At 36.3% G+C, this 17,246-nt stretch overlaps 1 pseudogene; it reads left to right on the top strand.

The window, feature by feature from the left end:
* Positions 1 to 242: 242 nt before the first annotated feature.
* Positions 243 to 3,143, top strand: LOC149796890 (uncharacterized; annotated as a pseudogene).
* The last annotated feature ends 14,103 nt before the right edge of the window (positions 3,144 to 17,246 follow it).

Genomic DNA, 17,246 nt, shown 5'->3' on the forward strand with positions numbered 1-17,246 from the left:
ATACACATGTGTGTGTGTGTGTGTGTGTGTGTGTGTGTGATTTGGATTTTAACGTAGCTTTAGCAATTTTTCAGTCATATCGCTACGATGACTGCAGTGTGACAGTTTAAAGTGATGTCTTATTTGACTATAACCACTACCCCATTTGGTGCCCCGCAACATAGTTGTCTCGAATGTGTATTTAGCATAGTATATCACAGTTTAGGTAAACAGGACACGTCAGTTAGTCTTTCCTTGTTCTGACAGACTCAAACCCTGTTTTAAGATGGCAAATACTGGTCGTCTTTCAGTCTTTATTTCTGCAATGCTGGATTCCATGGGATTCAATAGACGCATGACAGACTTCAGAATAAGTATTATAATGCACATGGATGTAATGGGCGCATTGGAAAATGAAGATGCGGGAAATATCCTATTGGGCGGTAAAGCCGAGGGAACTGCGCAGGATGGACACGGTGACACCGACATTATGTTTGTTTTGAAGTTTATAACAGTGAACGGCCGACATATTGATCCACCCAGCCCTGAACATGCAGTACTTTATACAGAGGACAGGGACGTCCATCCCGGATACACGTGGTTACGAGTGGGTCATCACGGTAAAATGGGTGACGTTATCACGCAGGCAATGATTTCAATGGTAGGGCCATATTCAGAACAAAACTTCTATTTGTCAAGTTCTGCCTTTATTCAGTTTCAACAGCATATCATGATGAAGCTTTCTCCATTATATATGCAATTTCAGCACATATCTGGGCCATCACAGCCGATTCTGTTCAGAGGTAATCCGATTGATTTAGTATATGCATTACACCACCCAGATTGGCCCGTTCAAGCTTCACACTGGATGGACAGATGTGGGAAAAACGGATGGCCGCCACAAACCATCGTGACAGCCGTTGTACAGTCAGGATGCCATAACGTACCCAAGGGGTTCAGGGGAAGTCCCTACTCTCACATGGAATGGTGTATCTCTTTCGCTGTACACGAAAGATCTATTTTACAGCTATTTAACATGACACAAAAACACTTCTGCATTTTACTTAAAATTATGGCAAAAGATCTTAAAGAAATTTTCCCCGATTTGCAAGATGTACTAACGTCGTACACAATGAAAACTGTAGCTCTGTGGCAGGTAGAACTTCACCATACCAGGGAATGGAGCCGATCGCACGTATTAGATCGGGGTAATGGAAGCTCTCTACTTTCTGAAGTCCTGTGTAGAGAGTCAGAATCTTCCTGCTTACTTCATTCCGGAAAACAATCTGTTTGACGGAAAAATAAATCCTTTTACGGCAGCCCTTTTGTCCCGTATCCTAAATAATTTTCTGTCTCAGGGAGCTGAGCGTGTTCTTACGTTTCCCTCCTTCCTGCATCAACTTTATATTATGAAGAATCCGGGCCTGAGACAGAACCTTGGAGAATCCTGGAGTGGTCTGGAGATGTTTAACCTCATGTGCCAATTTTGTCGCAAGTATCTCGGTTCGAATGTATCTATGAAATACATACTCCATATTTTGTCACTGATAAACATACCTGATATGACAAGACACAGCTTATTAACAAAAAGTGTCTCTAAAATAATGAAAGCTACACTTGCATATGTCAGAATAGCCGAGATCATGAATACAGGAATGCCGAATAAAAGGAAGTATGAATTCTGTCGGCCGTTGAGTTTCATTGCATCTAATAACAGTGGCACAGATAGGATGGCGGGAAAAGTTAAATTTGCAGGGGTGCTCCATGTACTTGGAAAAAAAAAACAAAGCAATCGAAACACTGAACTCAATAAGTTTACGGCCTCTTTTTGGTATAGGTAGGAAATGTCATCATCGGAATACCGTTGGTCAAAAGTACAACTTCGCAAATAAAGACTCTGATGATGTTGATGCTGCTATTGCAAGACTTAGCAGAGACAACTATGTACAACAATGCATATCACTAGATGTGAGGTATACCAAGGAGGAGATGGGAATTGTTCCAGATATTATCAAATATGAATTCTTCCACACACCAGAATTTGACTGGAGAGGTTCAGACGCCTACGTTGACCCTGATATGTTGAGGTACTACCTGCTGTACAAATGTCACACAGAACTTGGCGATGAAGCAAATGCTCAAGGTGCCTTCATTAACTTGATTAGGATCTCCACCCAGGAATCATTTGACCCACATATGGAATTCCGCGAGGTGGCGCTAAATGTACTGGGCCTGTGCTATTTGGAAAAGGACGACTACCTCAGAAGCTACATTTGTTTCTGCCGAGCCATGCATCTACGTGATAGGCTGCTGGTTGAGAAATGGTCCACGTCTACACCTTGGCACCTAGCAGTACTAGCGTCCAAATTAATCAAGAGGTAAATATTGTCAGAGGAACAAAAACGTAGCTCCCCATCTGTCTATTATTTGTGCACAGAATACAGTATGAGTAATTGATGGCAGCTGATTTTACTTCTGATGTTGTATGAATATACCCTGTCGCAATATTTTAGATATAAGATTATATAAAATATATTCACAATGCGATACGAACTTATATACACTGAAAATTTCAAGAAATGCCTTTCACTCCACATTGTCCACTGTGTTTAATAACATCGCTAATGTCATCTTCAGTTTTTTAGCAAATATTTCTACACACAGTCTGAGATAATACTGTTTTATTTGAATTCCTGAAAAATTTCATTCAAAATGATTCCACTTATAAAAATATGTTTTAAATGCGTTGATTCTACATCTAATCAGCCTCAGATGAAACATTTAGGATTATCTTTTGTATTGAGATATGTTGCGCAATTTATTTCACTATAACGTCAATCTTACAACTGGAGTTAATAAAAAGTCAGATATTCTATAGAACTGATGCCAGCAAAAGGTTATGGTATAATAAATCATATACACCATCTTTCGTCTTTAGCTAATAGGAAGCTCAACAAAGAGCTATATATTGCACATTGCAAAAATCATAAGACTGAAAAATTATGTGCTGACCGAATCACATAACGAGCTATTCCAGACAACACAAATGGAGGTTCACGTATTCTCGTAATTGAGCGTGGAGATCGTCAACAGCTTCCACTTATGGCTCTGATGGTTTGTTATAAAATCGACTTAGCCATGCAATTAGATAAATTATTTTTCTACGAATTTGTTTACTTCGTTGGTTATCCTATAACGTATTTCTTAAGTATACACAGGCCTTAATTGCCTATCAAACTGCAGCTGTCATCCATGTCTGTGAGTGTATCAATTGTGCGAGGATTGATACATATAAAGAGTATGTATGTATGTATGTATGTATGTGTGTGTGTATGTATGTATGTATGTATGTATGTATGTATGTATGTATGTATGTATGTATCAAGGCATGAGAACCAATGAGAAAAAAGTATGAGTGTGAAACAACCTTTAGCATCCCTTTCATTTTTGATGACATATTTACTATTTATTATTGTATATATATTATAGAATTAATCATTGGAAATCTGTTTGCAAAATTACTTAATAATATAAAATGTGATCGCCGTACAGTTTGCTATTGTATTTGCCCGTTTGTTTGTACCCACACGCCAATTTTAGAAACGAAAAATATCAAAGATATAACAAGCACGAAACGTAGTAATTTCGTTCATTGGTTTATAATTACTAAACTGATTGTCACCAAGGGGTATAACACTGTAGACTCATTGTCGTTCCAAAGCAAGCGGAAGTTCGCGATGCAAATATGCAGACAGACTGTTCACTGTCTTTTTACTGCTTTTTAGAAAAGTCCATTTCAGCAATCACTGTTTAGTCTGGATCCAATAATTAAAATTTCTATTTTTTAATATTTCTAAAACAAAGTTGAACAAATAAGTAGAAAAACTCTTTGTATATATATATATATATATATATATATATATATATATATATATATATATATATATATATATATATGTGTGTGTGTGTGTGTGTGTGTGTGTGTGTGTGTGTGTGTGTTCAAAGAGATGTAACTCGAAACATTATAAAATTACTGAGGTTATAAAGGTCAGCGAAGTGCATCATATATGTTGCTTGAAAACATACACTCGTCCATGAAAATATGGTAACTAACCATGGTACTAAAGAAACTCTCCTTTGATTAGAAACGTCAAATTAACACTATCTGGGACCCAGTGCAACAATCAGGTCAGAACACCTAAATCATTTAACGAAATGCTTTCTGCATTTTACATATCCTTGATGCTTTTTGTTTTTAAAATCGGGGGTGGGTGTAAAAGCAAAAGGAAGGGTGTGCGAATATTATAATTAGATTAGAAAGTTGAAGGTTACTGAAGGCATCAGCTGAGGGTAAATACTGTATTTTCGCTAGCGCATGCAAATTCTAAATTTATTATAGTTATGTTGAAGTGAGAGAAGAAACCTTTATTAAGCATTTCAGATAAAGGATAAGTTATATGAAGGATAAATAATATTCATTATATTTTTAATTTGTTACCGCCCCAACTCTATAGAGTGGAATATATAAGAATCCTTGTGACAGTCTGTAATTCCGACACAATCTTTTTAAAACAATTAGTACTGCAGATGTCATAATGAACCATATTCTCGGGAAATTATCCCTTCTTGAATTAATTTCTTAAATTGACTAGGTAAAATTTCTCAGTATAATATTATTCCCTGTTTGAAAAAAAGTCCCACAGATAAAGGATATCTTGCGATATTTCCATGTATGGCCATTTAGTAATCAGAGACGGTAATAATTCTGTGTAGCTCATTCTTAATGTGAACTTTTAACTAGCTGATTTTAGACCCATGACTTCTTTCAGTATCTTATTATTGTATTCCGAACACTTTTCATTTGAATAACATATTTTTATGTGAAAATGTCGCAAGTCTATGAAAGAAAGGATTTTAAAATAAGTAAAGGATGATATTTCATATATGTTAACTGAAGTTTTACATATCAGTCGTGTGATTTTATACGTTTCTTTCGTTTGTAAATTAGCTCTTTGTTAGTTACTGTATCAAAAATTTAATTTTAAAATCATTTTCTTTTCAAATATGTTTCATCTTCCCAACAATTCATATATTTTTTCTTCGTTTGTTTTTCACTATTGCTACTAATAAAATATGCTATTGTAATGTATAATATAATGATACTCAGTCTCTTTCCTATGTTTCTATGAATACACCCAGTCTCTTTCCTATGTTTCTATTAATACACCCAGTCTCTTTCCTATGTTTCTATAAATACACCCAGTCTCTTTCCTATGTTTCTATAAATACACCCAGTCTCTTTCCTATGTTTCTATAAATACACCAAATCACTTTCCTATAATGTTTCAATAAATACACCCAGTAACTTTCCCCTAATGTTTCCATAAAAACAACCAGTTTTGTTTCTATAATATTTCTATAAGTGCACTCAGTCTCTTCACTATAATGTTTCTATAACACAAATTGCTCAATATCGTCACATTAATGTGTCTACAAATACATCCAGTCTCTTTGTTATAATGGTTCTACACTCAGTCTCTTCAAACCTTGTATAAACAAGGAAAATATTTCTGATTAATTAGGATCAGATGCAAAATGTTCGAGATGGCGGTTTCAGATCGAAACGACCGGAGAAAATATATATCAGGACATTTTCTGCATTTACTTCGACTTTTGACGTCTGTACATGTAACAAAACTAGTAATGCTTAGTGTAAATCATTTTGCATACCGTAATACAGTTCTTACCGAAAATATGTTAACAGCATGGTTTCACACACCCTTGGTTTATGAGACTCTCAGTTTTCAGGATATGGATTAATATGCCTGACAATTTGGAAACGGTAGTCAAGGAGCATGGGACGAGGGAACCACTGAATTCTATGGCGAATTACTCCCATGGTTGTATGAGACTATCGGCTTTCTGGATATTGGTTCATATGCCTGACAATTTGGAAACGGTGGTCAAGGAGCAATGGACGCTGGAACCACTGAATTCTATGGCGTAATTCGAATTACTGTCAGTACAGACCACGCACTAAATCTACTTCCAATTTAATTTATACTTTGATCTTAGTATTGTTGATGTTTTGTGCCAAAGACAAGTAAATGCCAGACATTATGCAAATTGTCCAAGACAAGAAAATATCGGATACTTTATCAAAGGATTTTGGATTACAAGGGGAATTTCGTAATTTGTCTTTGTCAAACCCAGACATAGTAGAATACACTTGTTGTGGGGTTGTTTTTTTTTTTTTTATTGTGAGGCATTATTTGGGCAATGAGCGATATTATTCCTTCCTGTTAGGGGTTTTGGTATACTTCGTTGGTACATGGCAGCAATCTCATCCTTTAACATGGAATATGTCATTCCTATGTCCGGAATTTCACTTCATACTGGACATTGGTGTGCAAAATAGTTGAGAATTTCAGTACGATTATATCATGGTTACCTTTACAGTATATCAACAAGTGAATGTTGTTGATGTTTGTTTTTATCTCTAAAGGAAACACATTACATTGTGTTAGTTTATGTGATCCATTTAAACGAGTACTTTAAAGGTGAAATCGAAGCAATGAATATCTTGTTCATTAGAGACATTGTATTACTTAATATTTTCGAAAGTTGTATTGTATTCACTGAGACTTTGTTTGATAATAAGAATGACAAACGTTGAAAGTGTTGCTGTAAAGCAAATGTCAGTACTAGTAATTATATATATATATATATATATATATATATATATATATATATATATATATATATATATATATATATATAGTATTATTATTGTTATTTCTTATGTATATTTCTATTATTTGTTTAACTTTTGTCCATGATTGTAGATTTAAGGGTCAATATATAACTTGATGATTATTGATCTTTTTGTAATATAGCATTACATTAGGCTTTCTGTGTCTGGTGATTGGGAAATTAACACGCATGCAGAATAGCGTACGGTCAGTGTAAACAAGAGAGTATTTTATTTTTAAAAAATGAACTGCCATTCTTTGACAGACTGAATGCTTAAACTTTATTATTAGAAATTGATGTAATAAATGTGTGACAACCTACACTTGAGATTAAAATCTGAGTCTCTTATGAGTTGAGTGTTAAATTGATGTGTTTCAAGAAATCGTCTATAATTCTATTTTGCTCACAACAAAAGCAAGAAAGTGATGATTCAAAATAAGTACACATTTTTTCAATTTTTGTAAAGCACTCTGGGTTTCAGATTAGCATAAGAAGAAAAGTAAAGAATACACCAATCAGTACTAATATATGTCATAGTTACACAATATGCACACCCCATGTAAAATAAAATCTACACCCCCACTCCTACTGTACTCCATTTTCCATTTCATAAATATAATTTTGCACAACCATTCATGGCGTCTTTATTTATTTAGATTAACAAACGAAGATAAAAAAAGAAAACAATCAGTTTTAATATTTATCTCACAGTTACCCTCTATGCATACCTCCTAACATAAATTGTGACCCCTAACTTCTATTGTATTCAATTTCAATTTCCGTTCCATATGTAAACTTGTGCACAAATTGTTATGGTGACTTTATATAAATTACCATCTCGAACGGTATGGATTGTTACCCTCCTTCTTGCAACCTATGTATTTATACAACAGTTTAATTGTATACTATTCTTCATAATGATATGAAGTTATACCACTCGTCATGGCGTCGGTGTAGTTTACCAATCACAACAGTATGACTGTATACCATTCTTCATGAATATTACCATCCATAGCAGTAGCGCTACAACAGAACCCTTACCAAGCACGAAAGCCATTAACGTGTCGAGGTCTGGATATCGCATTGTAAGCATGCTCTTTTGCACATTTGTGGTCCTCTCTTTGATTCCCGGTTCCAGAATGTGCGAGAGTGACATGGTATTCCATGCGAGGATAGTCGTTTTCTCCACGTTTTCCTGTTTCCTCCATCACAAACTGAAAAACAAAGAAAAAGAAAGAAACAAACTGCACCAACATTTTGAGGATTCAGAAAGCTTAACATCAGTTGTTGTGCAATCAAGAAGAAATAAAATACAGAACCGAATCATGTAAATTGTTGTATCCTTATAAAATAGTAGTGTTCTAATTGAAATTGTATTTGAAATATCTAAAACAGAAGTCTATCCTAATATGATTCAAGAGTTTACTGAGGGAAGTTTACAATGAATACAATGATGAGTCTCGAACATCTTGAGTGTATGTTTAGACCATACAACCAGACCATTTAGGATTATATTATAGACCGACCTGATCCCTAGGACTGTGGAGATTTGATTTAATCATATTTTATTTTAGATTAATTTGGTGGTTTGCATAACACATATGTACAAGTATGCCTATATCGTCCGATTGTTTAGTACATAGGATTCAATACATTATACCAGTCGATATGAACAGGAATGATCTGACATGTCTACTGTATGGTTTTCCAGTATTTGGGGAGAAATGAACAATACATGTATAAGGTCCCATTCAGAAGTTCATACCGTGAAGTGTCGTCTAAAAATACCTATAGAAAAGATTGTATATGTGTGTTGAAGGTGACTGGAGGTTCTCAAAGGGGAATTTTTTCTTAAACATTAAAGTAGAAAATTTGACCTATATAACATCTGCAGAAGAATAATAAAGTTTAACGTAAATAGGCACAATTTAATGTTTAATTTGATGTGTGGTATACAGTAATGTAGTCAATAAAATATTAGTAATGACAAAATAAATAAAATAGTACCTTTTCATTAGTAATGACAAAATAAATAAAATAGTACCTTTTCATTAGTAATGACAAAATAAATAAAATAGTACCTTTTCATTAGTAATGACAAAATAAATAAAATAGTACCTTTTCATTAGTAATGACAAAATAAATAAAAAATAGTACCTTTTCATTAGTAATGACAAAATAAATAAAATAGTACCTTTTCATTAGTAATGACAAAATTTAACTAGAACTAGCATACTGCGATAGACATTTGCAATACAGGATCAGTATGAGGCAAATTCATGGTACAAGCATAACATGTAGGAACTTCTAGATTACATTTAATCTTTATTTGTAGTTTTCTCACAGCTTTAGCATAACATATACATGTCTTTAAAATGTCTTAGATGGAGATTTATGTGTCAATGCCCATTTAATGGCAATTATATATATACGTGCCAGTCATGGGGGACAGAGTCTCGTGCGGCTGTCCACTTCCCCATAGGGTGTCTAAAAGGGTCAGAGTCCTACTTCCATACTACTCTAGTCTGCAGAAAGATTCAGTGATGATGCACTCAGATAGCAAGTCTATGGTAGTTATCAATATATTCAGGATGCCAAACCATGAATGAAATGAATGTATTATAGCAGATCTGCTGTATATTGATTTGCTTTACAGCATGCATAGCCTCAATAGTATATGTACATTGATCGTTTTATACTGGTAGAAAGAGATGTAAAATACTCTGATATTAAAGAGACTGTCATTGGCTGGTTATATACAAAATGAGCGGCCGTGAAACTATTGATTCACAAAGTATATCTAAGGAATTTGTGGAAGTTACAAACGTCGGTGTAATACTTCTAAAAGAATAGGTTATCAAATGCTTGGTAGAAACATTGATATCTTTGCATCGTTTGAATTCGTCATATAGGTTCATTCAGAATGTTGTTGTATTTTTCCGAAACAAACTCAGAGCACATTGATACGCTGATGAATCTGGGAGTGACCTTATAAATAAAACGAAACAAACTTGGGCAGATTTCTCAGGACAAGAAACTGAAAAGAAACTGCAGAATATCGTACATGAAGGAGTACGCCCTCAAAAGAAACATGACAGCTCGCTCACTGTGCCTGACGTTTTATGAGGTCGGTGACAGAGCAGGCTAATTAGGCAGACTCTTTGGGGCCATAAGTTCTAGTATGCGAATGGCACTCAGATTATTTTACATAGCACATTAAAGCGCTACAAAATAAAGACGGAGCAGACATATAATCTCTTCAAGGAGAAATCGGAAGAAATTCCCAATGGAGGTTCAACATCATTGGGTACGTGCGACGGTCACCCGACAAAATGTATGCTTCTACTGTACTTCATTTTGACATCTTTTTTAAGTCTCGAATATTATAACTTGTGTTTGTGTTTAGACCATACTAACAGACCTTCACGTAGGACTGTGGAGATTTGATTTTAGTCAGATTGTGAAACCACATTGTAATGAGGCACATGATACATATAATCTGACTGCCATTTAATAAAATGCGATCTATTTTAATAAAGCGCTTTATAGTGAGGGAGTGCTGTATTTTCACAGGAGATAGTTTCCGAATGACATCATCAACAGCCATATTTGTGGTATCCTGTTTGACTTACCATTGAGTTTATATTGTGTTTGAAAGTTGAAATAAATTCATTGATCTGAAGATACTGTTAAAAATCATACATACATAAACAGAACTAAAATCGTGCTTTCTGTTAGTATCAATATTTGTAATTTATAAGTTGATTTGGCTTCAATGTGCCTTGTTCAAAATGGTAAGTTTGGTGCTCGCATATAGACGAAACTGCCAGGTTGCCCATCGTCCAGATAAAATGGACAAAATATCGTCTGATAGTGATCTTATCTGGAAGCATATATAGGGCTCAAGGAGTGAAGCGCTTTATAGTGAGGGAATGCTGTATTTCCACAATAGGGCTCAACATGTCGGGCCATTTTGAAAAATAAAATAACTGATACTAGACAATATAGAACATAGAACAACAAAATTGTGCTGGGCTGTTAAAAAGTGCACTTTGTATGCTGCCCAAACATCAAAACTAGCATAATGATCCTATATTACCTTTCATTCATTCATTCATTCATTCATTCATTTTTTAAAGATGGTTTACTAAAAATTACTGTTTATAATTTCCTTTGAAAGCAATGTGTTTGTGTTTTTCTTTGTTTTTCAACGGTGAATTGCTACTGCTTCTGTTTTTCCAGTATGACTTACGACAATTGCGTGTTTGATAATGACTAATTGTGATGGTGATGGATTGTTTTGAGATGATTATTGCTTGATCATAGCTTGTAACATAATATTTAACTTCTAGCTGATAAACGAAGCACGTGATCCAAAATTTAAGTCTGGAGTGTCGAAACTCCCTCTTATATTAATCTCCAACAAGTAGCTTTTGGTGGGATGAAACTAATTTTAAAACTGTAATACTTATATGTCGTCATTACGTTGGTTACCTTTCCGGGACAGGAATTTCCCTTGTTAGAGTAAAAAAGAAACATTCCCTCCAACCATTCGATGGCAAGTTTTATTAAGTTCTGAGCTAAAAAGAATACATACCCTGTATTTTCACCACGTCGCAGGACCATGTGCATCGGCCGTTCTCCTTTAATGGAACACAAACTACCTGTGGTACATCAGCGGCGTCGGGATGGGGGATTTGGTGATAGCGACAGACAAGTATTACATCATTCAAAATAGTCTTGCGTCTCCTCCAGCCACTCTCCCGACATATATTTTAATATAAGTAATACAATACCTATCGCTTTTGCGTTGCTGAATTTGCTATTGTCGTGGGATGCTGATTGCTTTAAAAACTGGTACAATAATCCTTACGGTAGGACTGTCCACCACTGTAAGCTGGTATCCGCTAAGACAGCTATTTGTGACGCGATTATACGTTCTAAAGAAAATTTGCCTTCGCTCTTGTACGCCAAAGAATAACATAAAATGAGAAGGTAGTAACGTTATATTCCTCCTAAATGAGATTTCGTATGCTATATATATCTATAGTACGTTTATTATTTTCATAATAATAGTTTTGTAAGGGTTATTTAGTGAATAACAATTTAAGTGTTAATTTTCCCTAATGATCGTAAAAATTTAAAGATGAGCTATTTATCAAATCCGTTGATTCATTCATAAAGTTGCTTGGTTAAATCGTATTATAAGGACATGTGTTCTGTTGAAAGACCAAGCTGATCTTATTTCCTGATTAGTCAGTGTAAAACAGCTGACCTTCTTTACTGATAAAGTGATTTCAAAATGTCAAGATGATTCATTCAAAGCCTCCTATTCTCTACTGCGTATTTGCATTCTATATAAGAGAAATTAATGCTTATAATTAGGTATTCGTAGTACTGTCAGTCTTGGGAGACTTTTTATATGGAGAGGATTGGTGCATTTATTTAATTGAATCATTCGTTGGAATGATAATGTTACAGCATTCATTTTAAAGACTATTTGAATATATAGTAGCGTAAGGAATTACAGTGTATTCATTTAGACATTTTAGGATTATAACGCTACATCATTGCCTATCATTCGGAACACCTTTAAACTCATCAGGATTATACGAAACATTTAGAAATGATAAAACATTTAGGACCTAGGGAATCCAATTATATTTTCAATTTTACAAAACTTGTTGGCTTAGCTCCTTCTTTTACTTGTTTTAAGACCAAAGCGTCTCGACAGATAACATGCTGTAATGATGAATGAGTTAGGTCCAACCATGATGCAGAAAAGGCTCAAACCCCGAAACCTTTCAGCGTCATGAATTAAAGGTCCCTCTAGGCAATGCACTGTAAAGACCTTTTGATCATATTGTCAATCCACCTAGAAATGTTGGATATCGAAATATCAGAAGAGCTTTTTAGAGAAAGGAAAAACACACCATAACCTTCCTTCTCCTTTTAGAATTGGCCAGACAGATCCGTAAAGCCCTAACTGGGCATAAAAAACGATATTTTAATCATCCCCAACACTGACAAGACTAAGACATGAGATTTTGTCGAGAGTGGAGCGACCGAAGCAAGCAGTTTTTTTTTCTGCTATAAAAATGCCTCGTTGAAAAATAAGAGAAACAGACTCGTTACTGCCTTTTGAGTACATAGGGATGGGAAGGGGTGAGACGTCAAGACCACAAAACGCCTGAGAAATTTCATCTGGACAATAGTGAATGAGACATCGTCTCTGCAACTACAATGGTCTGAAAAAATGACTGGGTCATTTGAAAAATTTTTAAGCATGGCTTCCGTATATCCCTTAATAATAGAAAGACAGCAGCATCATATATCGTCGTATAGGAATAGAAGACAAGAGTCCAATGAAGGGACTGACGCTCAACTGGCTGAAAAGAATTTATAGGAATCAAAGATAAGAATATTATTTTGCCTTAACTGCAGTGTTGAAACCATCTTTGATATTCTTTAGCGATAATAAGATTTTCAAAGTAGTTGCTGTGGTGGACATATTAGATGTAAACTTGTAAAATGTTCAACTAGGACCAAATAGATAAAATAAGAAATCTTCTGATGTAAATCTAAAGTCAGCATGACTTTCCGTTCACTACTAATAGCTATTAACAACGCTGTGGCGTCCCTATTAGACGTCAGATTGGCACCATATTCATGTGAATGACAACAAGATTTAAAGATGACACGTGTGGCAGGCATATTAGATCTTGAACTGCGCCTTTAGGACCAAATAAATATCGCAATAAGTTACTTAGTAAAATCTTTATGTTAATATACCCATCCGTTTAGGAGGAGTTGTGATAACAATATATCCAAGATGGCCATTGTTATCGCCATATTGGACATCAGATCCACACCATTTTTATTATGAACCAACTAGAATCAAATGGCTACAGTCGCGGCCATAATGAACTTAAGTTCGGCACCATTCTGATTTTGGACCATCTACACATCATAAGACGTCTTCTGGTGAAAACCCGATGTCAATAATACTAGGAGGATTTACCACAATAAGAGTTTAAGATAGCCACTCTGGAAGTCATATCCGATATAAGATCGGCACCAGTTTGATTTACGACTGACCTAACATCATAAAGAGTCTTCAGGTAAAATATCTATGACAGTATTATATTTCATTCAGGACAAGTAGCAATAACAAAAATGTAACGATGGCCACAGCGTTTATGCTGTCATTTAGGACCAAATAACATCATAATAAAGTCTTAAAGGGAAACTCCAATGTTGTATACGTTCAGAAGGAATACTGAAAACAAGATTTAATAATGGCCGCTATGGCGACCATACCGGCGATTAGACTGGGACCATTTAATTTAGAACTAACTAGACATCATAATAAGTCATCGGGTGAAAAACCTATTTTATTATTACTCAACACTCAGGATGAGTAACAATAACAAGATTTTCAAGATGACACTGTTGCGTTCTTATTGGACTTCATAATGACATCATTTTCACTTAAGATCAACTTATACGTCAGAAGACTTTTAGTGAAAATTCCATGTTGATATGACAATCAGTTCTTTAGGACGAGCACTAATAACATTTTTAAGATGGACACTGACGCCCGTATTTGATATCAGATTGGCACCATTTTCATTTAGATACAATTAGACCATGGGATGAATTTGTGGTTTAAGTTTTACGGTAATCCTTTTCAGGTACTTTAGAAGGAGTAGCAGTAATACATTTTGCTAACTGACGGATGAATGACGGACGACAGACAACAGACCAATCCATAAGCTCTTCTAGTTTATGACCAGTAGAGCCAGAATTTAGCCAGTGCGTTCATACAGGAAGGCTAGGTTTAACGCGTTTCCAAATGAACGAATCTTAACTAGGAGGCATAGACCTCTACCAGCCGTAACAATGCACCTTATAACTTTGCATGAAAACTTGTCTAAGTAGACAAATTAAATGAGATGAGTCAACAGAGAAAGTGTGACATTTTTGCAGAAGAGAGCCCCTGTACTGCGACTGAAGGCACGTCCTTTGGGCCAATGTTAGTCTACCAACTGGTTGAGAAGATTCTTGGGGCAACAGAGGAAGTATCAAAATGAGTTTAGCAGTGGAGATCCTGAATTTGCGTAGAACTTTCGGTAGCATCCTCAACGGAGGGAAGACGTAAGCGAACAGACGATCATATTTAAGGATGAATGTATCCACCACCTTGGTCCTGCGACCTGAGACTGGAAAACGTAAAGGGCAGCTTGTTTTTAGCCTTCTCGCAAGTAAGTTCATCAATGGTCTCCAACACTGTCTGAACCCTTACTCAGTTACAGATCTGTAAGGTCTGAGTTATGTTTCCTGACAGAATTTATACCGAAATATTATTCCTCCCTGGAATATGACAAATTGTGAAGATAATCGTTTATGTTGCGTGTCCAGCATGACACGGACAAAACATTTCTTGGTGAGGAATTTCTTCACGCGTATGCGAAATCCTCAGATTATACTAACTCCGATTTCTCTCGGTTTGGCGAAAGGTTCAGCGGGGTCTCTATAGACCTGTAGCTAGACAGACCTCCGAGGTTCTCAAAGAAGCCTCCGAGGAGACTACTCCCATTACTCTAGCAAAGACTCTTTAGCATATGCAGGACGAACTGCAGAGCGCGAGATGGAAAACCTCCCGGTGAAGACAAACCGGACGTACTTCCTGTGAAGAGGAAACGCTGATATGAGACGGTACACATTCTGTAGATCGATGGAGACAGAACAGTCGCCAGGAATGATGGCATTTTGTTTTTGTGGGTTTAATGCTATAATCCAGCAAAGAATAGATTATGTATGGCAGCCTGTATAATTGGTTGAGGAAGAAACCCGGAAAACCGCAGAAAAACCCACCGACCCATGAGAAGCAAATGGAAAGTTTTCTCACATGTATACCTTGGCCGTGGTGAGACTTGATAAACGATGATAGAGGTAAGATCTGTCAGTGATCAGTAAAGGCGTGGCTCCTGGTTTTTATAGCATTTCCGACTGAGGCTGTCATCTCCATTTTTTAAAGGTTTCTCCTGAACAGAACTTGTTTAATGCAAAGGTCTGAAAATCATCCAACACTTTCCACCTTTTTTGGATGCCATATAAATCCTTAGAGAGATAGCTGATGTTTGGTAATTCGACCACCTTACTTCTACAGAAGGAAATGCACTTTTCTTAAGCACACCATATTTGACAGGTCGAAAACTATCTTGGTCCTTGCCAGAAGAAGATATTCCAGGAACTGAAGCAAGTATCCTCCGGTTTTTTTTATATAGGACCCCCCCCCCATCATTGGTTGTACTCCATCAGGCCTCTGAAAGAATTGTTGGAAGATGTATGAGAGAAGAAAGTTAATTTCTCCTTGTGCCCTTCTGATGACTTCGCCTAGAAACCGACAGGCGAGTGGAGGGGCGGGGATAAAATGATGATATTTGGTTCGACGGGACAGAGCGGATGCGATTAACTGGTGTTGTTAGTCTTTCAGGTCTTAAGATTGCACAATAGAAATGGGCCCTCCGAAGAGGGTCTCTGCCACCAGGGGAGCCATTCAAAAGGGTTCTTGCTGTGTAAGAATTTATACGTCATCAGAGCAATATCCCTGTGGTGGTGGAGTAGCTCCGCCTACGGTGCCATTGACAAGGATAAGGCGTGACTTAAGAAGTAGCTGAGAAAAGATCGGCATTCGAGGTTATTGTGACAAGTATGCTAATCATATGTTCCAATGACATCAGCGTCTTTACTGCCTCGGCATAGACAGAGGAACCAACCACACATTATGCTAACCAGCATACTATTGGCCCTTACAAAATCTTCGAGAAAGTTTCCTGACAATAGTTGAATTGGTAATCTACTATAATGAGAGAACATTCATGTCCTCTGAACCCGAGTTCTTGGAAAACAAATCCAGTAGTGTAAGTCAGTAATAAGCACGTAAAAGAATATTTTTGTCCGATGTATGTGTCGATGGGCGAGAGGAAGTAGGGAACTTAAAGTGAAGGGGACGTGCTGCCTCAGTTTGTTCTTTGGCAAACTAGTTAGAGTCCACTAAGACCGACAGTACATCATCCTGCGTTCGTTCCCGGGAGGTAGGACACTGTGACCCCTTGTTTCTCTGATGCTGCGAAGACCTGTGGATAGTGGAGCCACATCCCATTACTTCTCGCACAGAGTGAGGAATCGTCCATTGTAGTAGATTCGGCCGGAGTATGATAACACTTATCGACCTTCCTATAATATCTGGTGAAAGAATCTACCTCCTCCTTCCTTTATGTCTCCATATAAGCAGATGATTTGGGGACGCGATTCTCAACATCAACCCTGCTATGAGGAAAAAACTATATTGCCCACGATGGCATAAATGGGAGGGACAATTCAGTTTACTGAAAAGGATGTCCAAACATCCCGTTGAGATTCAGAAGAATTATAGTGAAGTAAGGATGCCGGTCCAATCCTTTATATAAGTCTGGTGTAGGTTTGTCAGAAGGATGGCGAGATGGGTT

This window comes from Sinohyriopsis cumingii, chromosome 6, assembly GCF_028554795.1.
Source record: "Sinohyriopsis cumingii isolate HCF-2022 chromosome 6, ASM2855479v2, whole genome shotgun sequence".
In the NCBI taxonomy this organism is placed as follows: Eukaryota; Metazoa; Mollusca; class Bivalvia; order Unionida; family Unionidae; genus Sinohyriopsis; species Sinohyriopsis cumingii.